General features: G+C 49.1%; 1 non-coding gene across 1 annotated transcript; it reads right to left on the minus strand.

Moving 5' to 3' along the window:
- Positions 1–1,588: 1,588 nt before the first annotated feature.
- TRNAS-UGA (transfer RNA serine (anticodon UGA)) lies at positions 1,589–1,670 on the minus strand. Its single transcript has one exon. It is a non-coding gene; the product is annotated as a tRNA-Ser (tRNA).
- Positions 1,671–12,617: the final 10,947 nt, after the last annotated feature.

The raw sequence follows: 12,617 nt of genomic DNA on the forward strand, positions 1-12,617 counted from the left end.
ATTGAAGCACGTTCAGTGAATCACTTAAATACTATCTGTGTTCTTTGGTGATGCTCCCCGGTGTGTGCGAATTGGTGCAGGATTATTGGAGCGCTTCAATGTCTTGGCCTGAAACTGTGATGGGTCAGCAATGGCCTGTCTGTCTGTCCATTCAATGGCCCTGTGTACAGTCACTGCCTCTTCAGTTTCAATAGAACTCCTTTAGTATCACATTATGCTTTGGCAGGTGAGGTCAGTTGGTTAGAGCATGGTGCTAGTAACACCAAGGCTGTGAGTTCGATCTCCGTACGGGCAACACCTTTTCCATAAAGTGGAAAAAAAATCCATTAAAAAACAAGGCTATAAAACCACCATATAGGGTTGTTGTTTATTCTGGTAATTGACTGAGCTCTGGTGGCTGATGTTTGGACCAGGACCAGGATGAGTATTGCTATAGCCATGTAAAGGGCACTGCGGGCTATCAGCCCTCCTTGCTGTGATACCTGCCTCTGTCAAGTTTTCTTGGGTCTCTCAAAGTGCACTTTGTGAAGCGCTGTTTGAACATGGACGCGTCACTGAGGTGACACTTTCTCTCCGTGAGTTGCGGTTCCTCTGTTTCTTGGTGGGATGTCCAGAGGTCACGAGAGGTGAAGGAAAGAGCACATGGGTAATGTAGGCATCAGGAATGATCTTGTGTATATTGGTGACCTTTAAATAATTGTAATCTGGTTTAGTTTAACGAATGCATTGAGCCCCTGGCCCATCAGTGTAAAACTTTAGAAAATAAATACAGATACGTACGTATAATGATATTAGTTTTTCATGACCCTCTTTGTAATATTTCCATCTTAATATCAGATTTTTCTTCTCCATTTTCTTTTCGGTAGCAGCTGAAAAATATAAAATCTTTCAAGACAGAAAAATATGCAGGGCCTCACAGTGACAACAGGACAGAAGGTACAGTGGTGAATCGTGAAACAGAGTAGGTGCTGTGGCTTAGTTGGTCAAAGCGCCTGTCTAGTAAACAGGAGATCCTGAGTTCGAATCTTTGCAGTACCTTTTGTTTTACACAACCTCATAGAAGAGGTACTGTTAGATAATAGGCTCATTCTTTGTAAACCCAGTTGGTCCTATTATATTTAGGGCTCCCGGTTTTATGGTGTTTATTTTTTTGACATGTCCGTCTGTATTTATCCATATTTAATTTGTTGTCAACTTTATCTGTATTCATCCATCTTTATTATGGGTTTTGTGAGAAAAATAAAGCTGAAACTGGTATATTTCCATATTTATTTAACCAATAAATATGCAGCCATGCTTTAATGTCTGCCAGGTGTTAGTGATATAAACAAATGCAGAAATAAATCAATTCACTTATATGAGAGTATGCGCATTTCAGTATCAGTTTGGTTTTGTGAAGTGAAAAGATGTTTTTAAGCTGCACTGCCATCAAAGTACAACATGGGAAGCAGTAATGCAAGCTTCAAACAACAGGTGCAGCACACTTAGCACAAGAGTAGCAAAGACACAATTATGCGGATATGCAGATGTTTACGAACCACATAATTAGTTTCCACGTCAAAATATAATGACATGATCAAAAGGAAAGCGTAGTCGGCAGGATTCGAACCTGCGTGGGGAGACCCCAATGGATTTCAAGTCCATCGCCTTAACCACTCGGCGATGACTACACCTTTCAAGATGTGCACTTGTGGAAATTTAGCTTACAAACTGAACATTATCTGCGCCATCTTGCCTCTCCTCAGCGCCACGCACAGCGAATGCACGGCCGCCATTTTAGGCACCCCACTCTCTCCCTACTCATTGTCAATCGCCAGCGCGGTCCCCTTGGCGCTGCGAGCATCCCCCGCGCGCTGGCCACCCCCGCTCTCTCATACAGGCCATAAACCCTCTCTTTCTGCGCGACCCTGCTACGGAACCACTTCCGACCGACAACCCATACATGGTCATGCCTCTCCTTTGATAACCCCCTTCCTCTGCGCCCCATTGTCTGAACTGGTCCCAGGCCATCACCTAGCCCTGCGGATGCAGTTTATTGCCCCTACTGTAAGGGAAACTCCCCACATCAAAGGGATTACAGTAGATCAAAGCCCCTACTCCCTGAGACCCGACCGGTCACACACCCCCCAGGAATTGGCGGAATACCCTGCTGCGCAATAGCCATCTCCTACTGTGGGTGGGGTGGGAACTTCTACTGTATCTATGTGTGGGATCGGATCTGAACCGGGGCTTCAGGGGATATTCCCCCCGTACATCAAGGGAATCTCAAGAATGTACTATGTGTAATAAAGCAATAAACCAGTGTATAAGAGACCAGGTCTCAGAGATGCAGTTAGAGCACCTCGTGACGATACCTTGCTGTCTGATCTGATGTGTTCTGCTCCGACGGAATAAAACTTTGTTTCCTGCCTTCCAGTCTCCGGCGCCTGCCTCTTTTATTGGTAAATTATCGAGTGGTATGAGAGGCGATTACCGCCGGGCAAATACTTGAAAGGTTATCGACTGAAACTGCCGCTACCATTTAACAATTGGCGTCCGAAACGTGGGGCCCATCAGCGACACGTGGATCCAGTGGGAGAGGTCCCGACGACAGAGTGAACGACTGCAACGATCGGGAGAGCTCCTGCCCAATAGACCCTCGTCTGGCAGCCGATCATCCGAACTTCACTGGTTCCGAGCAGACCTCTCTCGAGTGATCTACGGTCCATCAGGAGTGCCGCGGCAAATACGGAGAGTAGAGGACGATCGGGCGCTGGAGGCGGAAGACGAGAAACTGTCCACGCGGTCCGGGTAAGGTCGTGATACATGACAAATTGAGAAATAATTGATTGATTGTTTGATGCTTTGGAAATACTAGTATTGCTCATTGATTGTTCTTTTTGAGATATTCGCTGTCTACAAACGGGGAGGAGTAGAAATACTCTCTCTCTCTCCCTTTGCAGATAGTGAAGGGTAGGTAACGCAGACTTTTGTCCCCGTTGAAACCCGTCGTGCCTATCTTTATCTCCCCATTGATTGATTGATTGATTGTCCGAACACTAGTTGTTCGATATTGGTTCTTTGGAGGTATTCTCTGCTTACAAATAACGAAGAATAGAGATATTCTGTCTAGTCTTTGCAAGCAGTGAAAAGATAGGTAGTGCTGACTTTTGTCCCCGTTGAAACCCGTCATGCCTATCTTCTCCCCACTGATTGGTAGTTGGTTCTGCCCGGACCGCTTATTAGAGGTGAACCACCCGGCTCCACTGGAAGGCACCCCTAATAAGGACATGTTCACTAAATATGGACTAGTCGCCGTAGCTTATAGCAAGCTGTGGCATAAATATTCCAAGAAGGACCCCGAAAGTCAGTGGCCACTGATGGGATCCTTCGACGACCATAAGATAGAAGCGCTAGAAATAGCTCTGCGTAGCAACAAGACGACGCCTACTATGCTTGACAGTATCGGCATGTGGCGCAAAGAAGCGACGCAACGGAAAAAGAGGGAAGAAGTAAAAGCAGAAAAGGAATTACGAAAGGCAGCTCACCTTGCCGCTAGAAAGTTAGAAGAAGACATAAAGGAGAGAAGGGAAACTAAACTAAGACAGGAGCCCGAAACCTCAGGCCAGTACGCTGTTAGGACCCCTTCTTTGCTCTACCCTGAGTTGTCCTCCAAGCAGCGAACGAATGACGAGTTACTGTTAGGTCCCCCGATCATTTACATGCCCCCTCCGTATGCACCCTCCCAATCAATAGTGCAACACCCACAACCCCCGAACACGAGCGAAAGCAGTACAGGGGCCTCGGCCCTCACGGCCTCCGCGCCGGCTGAGCCTCTTGTGCCGAACCCAACGTCGACTACAACGCTAGACGACCATGAGATAGGAAAGAAAGAGTCCACCAGAATGAATCGATTAACTAAGGATGAACGAGCAGGAATTGACAAGATAGTAGGGACGCTGGTGGAACGAAAAGAAAGTGAGGAGTATATAACAGACGTGTATAACTCGTACGCCGACAGCCGCAGACGACACTTCGTCGTACGGCTCTGTTATCACGCCCTGAATGCATATGAGGATAGGTACCACGATAAAGGTCCCGAAGGCTTAGCGGCCCTATATAGGAAGGTAGACATTGGGGAAGAAAGAGAGGGCGATGTAGCGAACCTCTTCACTCGTACACTCGAGGTCTACCGACACCTTAAAGAATATGGACAGACCACCAAAACAGAAACCCCCATAGCAACTAAGCCCCAGGGAGGAAGGTCCGATGCCATGATGCCCATTAAAGAAGCTGCCCCCTACTGGGTCCCCCCACGGGGTCAGGGAACACACGACGACATCAACCACCAAGATGCGAAGGGAAGGGTTGTATATAACTGGGTCTACCAGCCGTGGGACCGGCAAGATATTTTGACCTTTAGAAAGACTCTACCCGACTTGAGAACGAACCCGACTGCCTTCTACACTGAATTGGGTACAGCCTTAGGCTCAACGATAATGACGTTAGCAGATATCGACTTGTTCTTTGGGCTATGCCTGCCGGCTGATGTGTGGAAACAAATCCGGAAGGTTGACCACGCTGAGCCGTTCGGATATACCTGGGTACAACTCGATACCATAGATAAACAGCGAGAACCAGGACAGAAACCCCCGAAGGCCATCTTAGAGCTCCCAGACAAGATTGTACTAAAACTGAAGACTCTAATCCCAGAAAGAAAGGTAGACTGGTCGATAGTGACAGCTTGCCGCCAGAAACCCCAGGAGGATGTGTCTGAATACTTCTCCCGATTCGAGACTGTGTTCTCCGATTACAGTGGCCAAGACATGACCACCGCAACCGGACATCACCTCTTTGTCCAGAATTATGTAAAGGGTCTGTCGCCAGAAGTTTCCCAGAAACTACAGACCAGCGAGAGTAGTTGGGCAGCCTCCAAACCCGCAGCAATTCTCCAGATGGCCCAATACTACGAAAACCAGAAGAACGAGAACGATAGGGCGTCAGAGAAGAAGAAAAAGGAATTAAAGGAGAGGGTGATGATAGCACAGTTGCAAGGGGTGACCATAGGAAGGGAACCCCCAAAAGAGAATTACCAACCAACCGCCCCTAGAAAGCTACCCCCTAGAGACCATACACCTACACCCTACAACGGACGGAGAGACTTAGATGGGAATCAATGTGCGTTCTGTAGAGGGTTCGGACACTGGAAATCCCAGTGCCCGGTCCTTCTGGAAATGAACAAGAATAGGGACCCCAGAGACACAGCATATGACCCCAGAAATAGAGGACAGGGACGAGGGCACGCGAACAACACCATCAACGACAGGCCAGGCAGACCGAACACCTTTGATCGCCCCCGACAAAACCAGTGTCAGCAGTCCGACTACGAGAGCACCCAGGACTTCGCATAGGACCGCCAGGGACAAGGGAGGGATCCAGTCGAACTCCGTGTTGACCAGCAAGGTCCTTACGTCACCGCTAAGGTCTTGGGCACAAAATCTCCATTCCTGGTAGATACTGGGGCGACACGTAGTGCGTTATCTAAACGACTGATTCCTAGGGCACCCTTGTCTGGCTCACACGTAACCTCAATAGGCTTTGACGGAACGCCCTCCACTAACCCCTTATCAGCACCAATCTCCTTTGACTTAGAAGATAACACCACTGACACGACCTTTCTGCTCTCCTCCAACACCCCCGATGCTATTATGGGGCTCGATTTGCTAAAACATTTTCGAGCCACCATCAGATGCTCCCCAGACGGAGTTCGAGTCATCCTACACGATAACCCAGATCTTTCCAGACCCTGTCACACACGGCGTATGCTCTCTATAACCGATGCTGATACGTCCCTACTCGACACATTACCTTCACATCTATGGGCTAAAACCGACTCAGATGTAGGGCGCATGGTGATCGACCCGGTACACATAACCGTCCGACCGGATGCAGTGCTCCCAAAGCTTCCACAGTATAGGATATCACCCGAAGGCGAGAAGGCATTGGTGGAAATCATCGAGTCCCTGGTCGAGGCAGGAGTGGTAGAAGAAGTAGTCAGTAATGTTTGCAACAGCCCTATCCTACCCATTGTAAAGAAGCAAGGCGAGGGGGATGAGAAAGCCTACCGTTTCATTGTTGACTTGCGAGAGGTTAACAAAGTAGTCATACCCCAGTACCCCGTAGTCTCAGACATCACCACCATCCTCACCCTGATTCCATCCACTGCCACCATCTTTACTGTTATTGACCTCAAGAACGCATTCTTTTCCATCCCCATCCACCCAGACAGCCGCTACCTGTTCGGCTTCACTTTAAAAGCCCGTTCGTACAGATTCTGCAGGGCACCCCAAGGCTACACTGAGAGTCCCAGTATTTACAGCCAAGCCCTCAAGAGGCAACTGGATGCAGTCCAACTACCCGATGGAGTGGTGTTGATACAGTACGTCGATGACATTCTTTTGGCGGCCGACACCACTCCTCTTGCTGTCACAGCCACCATTCACCTCCTCCGCTTCCTTGCGGAGAACGGTCACAAGGTCTCCAGAAAGAAATTGCAATTCTGCCAGCCCCAGGTAACGTATCTAGGCCACCTACTATCCAAAGACGGGAGGAAACTTACCCCTGACCGAATTCAAACCATCCTAGAAACCCCTGTTCCCAAAACTCAGAAGCAAGTACGATCCCTAGTGGGCCTCACCTCCTTTTGTCGACAGTGGTTGCCAAACTTCAGTCTTACCATAAAGCCTCTGCTTTCCCTGCTGGCTAAGGATGTCCCCTTCCCCCTCCCCTGGACACCTGAATGTCAATCCTCCTTCAAAGAATTACGAGACGCCCTCTGCTCGGCCCCAGTCCTAGGAACCCCAGACTACACTAAACCTTTCTCCCTCTACACCCACGAAAGGGAGGGATGTGCGTTGTCTGTCCTAACCCAGTCCATAGGCCCTAAGCAACGCCCTTGTGCCTACTTCTCTGCCACTCTCGACCCCGTAGCCAGAGCTTTGCCCGCCTGTCTTCGAGCAGTAGCCGCCGCTGCTGTCTCTATCCGACAAAGTGAGGGGATCGTGCTCTCGAACCCCCTCACGGTATTGGTACCCCATGCTGTTGACACCCTCCTGAACCAAACCAAGACTCAACACCTGACTAGCGCACGACTGACCGGTTATGAACTGACTCTGCTTGCACCCCACATCACATTGAAACGATGCACCACTCTGAATCCAGCTACACTACTGCCTCTCCCTGACGCTGACCCCAATGCATCCCATATACATGATTGCGTGACCCTCACCGACGAACAAACCAAGAGTAGGGTTGACCTCCGGGATACTGCCTTCCCGGACCCTGACGGAGAACTGTGGGTGGATGGCTCATGCATCAAGCTCCCCGATGGCACCACCTCAGCTGCCTATGCAGTCACCACAGCCCGAACAGTTGTTGAGACAGCCCGCATCACACAGCGATCCGCACAGGCGGCGGAACTAATTGCTCTTACACGAGCTTGCATCCTGGCAGCAGGGACAACCGCAAACATTTACACAGACAGTCAGTACGCCTTCGGGGTAGTTCACCACTTTGGGCTCTTATGGAAAGAGAGGGGATTCTTGACTTCTCATGGCACACCCATCCTGCATGGAGATCTAGTCTCTGCCCTGACCGAAGCAGTCCTCCTCCCCACACGGTTAGCTGTGATCAAATGCCAGGCACACAAGAAGGTGACAGACATTATAGGACAGGGAAATGCACTAGCTGACATTACTGCCCGGACCACAGCCGAGAATAGGTCCACGACCCGTATGTACGTGACCAGGTCACAAACTGAGAAATGGAAGGATGCTAGGGAAACAATTAGGGATATCCAACTAGCCAGCACACCACACGAGTTAACTGAATGGGCCCGGGTGGGATTGAAGGACGATGACGGTTGCTGGCGAACCAAAGACTTGAACAAATGGTTGTTACCAGATTCATACTTGATCCCCATGCTGACCATGGCTCACTCCCCCGCACACATAGGGTCTGCCCCCATGATCGAACTCATCTCTAAAGTCTGGCACAACGACAAAATACCAGACTCAGCCAAACGTCTAGTCCAACAATGCCTAGTATGCCTCCAACACAACCCTGGGAAAGGAACTGCTGTACCCCGGGGAGGGTTTGGGGTCCCCAATCACCCCTTTGAAGTCCTACAAATGGACTATGTCCAGCTAGAAAGGTGCCAAGGTTTGAAGTATGTACTCGTCATTGTGTGTGCCTTCAGCAAGTGGGTGGAAGCCTACCCAACCCATGACAACACCGCTATGACTACCGCAAAGGTACTACTGAAGGAATTCTTCCCCCGATACGGCCTTTGTCGAATTTTGTGGAGCGACAATGGCCCCCACTTCGTAGCCGAAGTTATCCAACTCATCTTAAAAGGGTTGGGTGTAAAACAGAAGTTCCATGCGGTTTTCCATCCCCAATCTGCAGGCCTGGTTGAACGACACAATGCCACATTGAAGCTTAAGATAGTAAAAATAGTCGCCACCACAGGGCTAAGATGGCCAGACGCTCTCCCACTAGCCTTGCTATCAATGCGTTCCACCCCCACCAAACACCACTTAACCCCCTACGAGGTCGTCTTCGGGCGGCCCATGAACCTTTGGACTGCACCAAAACCGACATCCATCCACGACGTCCCAGACGTCCTCATGTCTGATTATCTGTACAATCTAACTAAAACGTTGTCTATCATCCATCAGCAGGTGCTGCACGCCATTCCCGATGTTTCCAGGGGCCCCGGGCACGACATCCAACCAGGTGACTTCGTCTTAGTGCGTAACTTCCAGCGCACCAAGAGTCTGGAGCCCCGGTGGACGGGCCCCCTGCAAGTCCTGATCACCACCCGAACAGCTCTTCGAGTGGAGGGGAAACGCAATTGGCTGCATGCACACCACTGCAAGAAGGTATCACCGACCCTGACAACCACGGACAACGTCACCGCCCAAGAGGAACTCCTGAACAAAGACCGACCATCCCTGAGCCGCTGCCCGGATACAGAGACACTTGAATTGATTGAATATCCCGATCCCACTGTGCCATCCAAAGAAGGGTATAACTTGCGACGAAAGGAGAGAACTTCGGCTAAGCAGACCGCAGGCTAAGTGGAAATCTCAGAGCGGTAGCCTAGTCACTTCAAAGGCCACCAGGAGAGAAACTAAGCAAAGTCTGTGGTTCTGCCCGCTACCGAGTCTCTCGAAGGTGATGGAAGCGCCCGACATGAAGGTGATGGAAGCAACCGGACGTCCGAAGATCCCCTACAAAAACCCAAAGACTGACCGAATGCACAGCTTTAAGACTATAACACTTTTTATTACCCTTCTCTTTTGCCTTCTCCTCATGGTCACCTTCTGGATCATGGAGGAGAACACACCCGCTCATAACACATTGCTGACTACCGTTCAACCTACCACCACGAAGGAGCACCATCTGATCTCACTTTCACCCCAACTCCGAGAAAGGCGTAAGGAGTTCTGGAATAACTCTTTTGTGCAGTTGCTCCACCAACACAATCTTGCCACCAACGCCACTAACTGCTGGATCTGTGGATTGCTACCGCATGCCACTGGGCACTCAATCCCTTTCATCCCTTCACCTTTTTCTGTCCATGGTTCCTGCCTCGCCTGGCTGATCCTTCTGCAGGAGAGCTACAAGGACAATGCCACTTCCGGCAGAACCATGTCACACTTCTACCATGGGTTCTGGATGAACAAAACTGGTAGAACTTCCGCCCTCTTCTGCCCTCTGAGATCGAACACTTCCTTTCACATGGACATCCCTGCCAAAGAACGAGTTGAAATGCAAGTGTTCAACAATCCAGCCAGACCCACCTTCTCTTACCTCCGAAAACGGACAGCCGCCACCCTAACAGTGGCCCTGTCCGTCATCAACATCACTGGATCTGTATGCCTCGAAGGCCTGGGGGCACAGCTGGTGGGCCACAGCTCCTGCCTCATCACCCGAACATTGGATTCAGTTGACCCACCCTCCTTTGTTGCCTCCCCGAATGTGTACTTCGTCTGTGGTACTAAGGCCTACACCTGGCTCCCGAGAGGTTGGGGAGGCACTTGCTACATCGCCTTTGTCCTTCCTCCGACGTATGTGGCCCCAGCAAACCATCACCGACAGAAACGGGCCAAAGACATTGTGCAGGCCGACTCCACCGGAGCACAGTTCATGGACGCAGTCAAAGGCCTTGTTCCACTCTGGGGCCCAATGGCAAACAGCCGTGCCATCCGCCACTTGACCCAGGCAGTCGAAACGGCAATGAACATTACGGCTGGCGCCCTCGCCAACAACACCGCCGAGCTCCAGGCCGTCCGCTTAGTGGCCCTTCAGAACCGCCTCGTTCTAGATGTGGTTCTGGCTGATCGTGGAGGAGCATGCCGCATCATTGGATCCAGCTGTTGTACCTACGTACCAGACAACTCACCCTCAGTCTACAAAGCAATTGAACACCTCCACAGACTGTCCACAGAGGTCCATCTGTGGTAAATAATTTAATTACCGGAACTTAATTTGATGCGGAAAATTAATAATAATAGCTCAGAAAAATAAGAGGCAGAATCCGTGGTATTAGAGGTTCGGAACGGGCTTTATTCCAAAATCAATTCGAATTGATGGACTCCATATTCCATCACCACGAAGGTTCAGGAAGTGAAGGACCATACTTTATTGACAAGTAATCATTTTTATACAATAGGCATTACAGTGAAACAGATGCAGGAGGCGTAACAATTGATAACAAAGATAAAACATACATGCGTAACTAAAGTGGGTGTAACTGGGCGTAACTTAAAGAACGTCATCAGGTATGATGTCACAATAGGGTGGTTCCATGAAAGAATTTCGCAATGTCAGCAGAAATACTTGGCAGAGATGTGCGCGCAGCAGCATGACGTGTGATTGACGTGCAACTAGGGGGTGAAGGGGACTTGACATTTAGCTCTACATGTGGAGACAGAAGTCTGGGGGGTCAAGTCAACCTAATCCCAAATCATATCTAACATCCTATGTTTAAAGAACTATGTTATCCAAAAAGAAAGGTCTTTCGAACAAAATCTATTCTATACTGACTGTGAGTGCGTGTACAAGCGTCTAAGTGTCTACACTAGATGCGAGGGCAGAAATCTTCCATAGTAACAGGGCTATGAATTACTTGCATAAAGACAGGGAAACCGGGCTCTTTGCTCGGTAGCTGGAAGAATGTTTACTTAAACTACTAGACAGGAATGCATTGGATAGGGAGCGGAGCAGATAATCTCGAAGGTGAAATACAGTTTTTGGCGGGCAACAGGCTGGAGTCAGGCACCGTTAGCCGCGCAGGGAGTAGGACAAAGTTCATGGATACAGATGCGAGCTCAGACTGGAGCTTTCAGAGGCAGAAGGCAGGAAAAGGCTTAATGGCAGAATCAGGGCCTACTCGCCTGGACTGTAAAATGGGATAAATGAACCATATAAAGCCGGTGGCCTTTCATACTTAGGAATAGAATATCCGGCCCATTCATGGCGGATCTGAAAGAGGACATGTTGACGGTGGACGCACATGTGTTTGCGTCTTCATAACTGGAACTGGAGGGAACATACATGTACTTGCGATTTATACATGAAACCGTTGGGGTCCAAGATAGGGGACATAACTGATCATAAAAATCCATATTTCCACATTCCCTCCTTGTCCCCTACTTGCCCTTAAGAGATATCAATCTTCATCAATCCGTTGATCTGTTCATATAGCATCATTTGTTCTTCTTTCTTCTTCCGGAATGAATGAAATCTTGATGGTGGAATACACGATGTGGCACACAGACCACAAATCGCTGGTCCACATTGTAGGCATAAGCAGCAACTGAATAGTATGAGAAAGCCAATACCTAGGAAGGATAGGACCCTCCATCCAAAGGTTGACAATACACTCCAAAACCAACCGGACCAAGTCCAGGTGCCTGGATTCTGGTGTATCTGGCTTACAATCTTATGAAGGCGAGTTATGGCTTTATATACAGATGGCGAATTTTCTGGTATGAAAATGCAACAGCTTGATCCGATGACCCTACAAGCTCCGCCCCTATCGGACAGGATGACGTCAAGGACAAGACGATTTTGAAGCACAACAATCCGCATAGCAGACTGCTCTTCTGTTAAATTGCCTAAGGCGGAAATAGTTTCGTTCACTACTGCTTCAAGGGTTCTTGTTAATCTACGTATCAGCTTACTATTGGTAACTGTACCTATATAGGGAAAGAGACCTTTATTGAAATCTGTGTATTTTTCCCATGCTGTCTCAGTGTAGTCGACTATTGGGAGATCTCTCCGTTCTCTATTGTGTACTAAATGAGTATTTCTGTGATAATCAGGAGGAGCTAGAAAAACAGGTGGCAAAAGGAATCCGATGTAGCAGGTACCATCCCAATCTAGAGGCAAACGTATATATGCAGTCTGACCACATAGGAAGTAGGAATGGCGAGAAGCTCTAAATGTAGACTTGCCTTGATCACTGAATTCTATTACAGTGGTGCATCTACTATGGCCCATATGTATGGAACCATTCTTTCTTACACATAATTCACCTTTAACTGGAAATACTGACATGGCGGGCAAAA

This window comes from Triturus cristatus, chromosome 4_2 (genome assembly GCF_964204655.1).
Source record: "Triturus cristatus chromosome 4_2, aTriCri1.1, whole genome shotgun sequence".
NCBI lineage: Eukaryota > Metazoa > Chordata > Amphibia > Caudata > Salamandridae > Triturus > Triturus cristatus.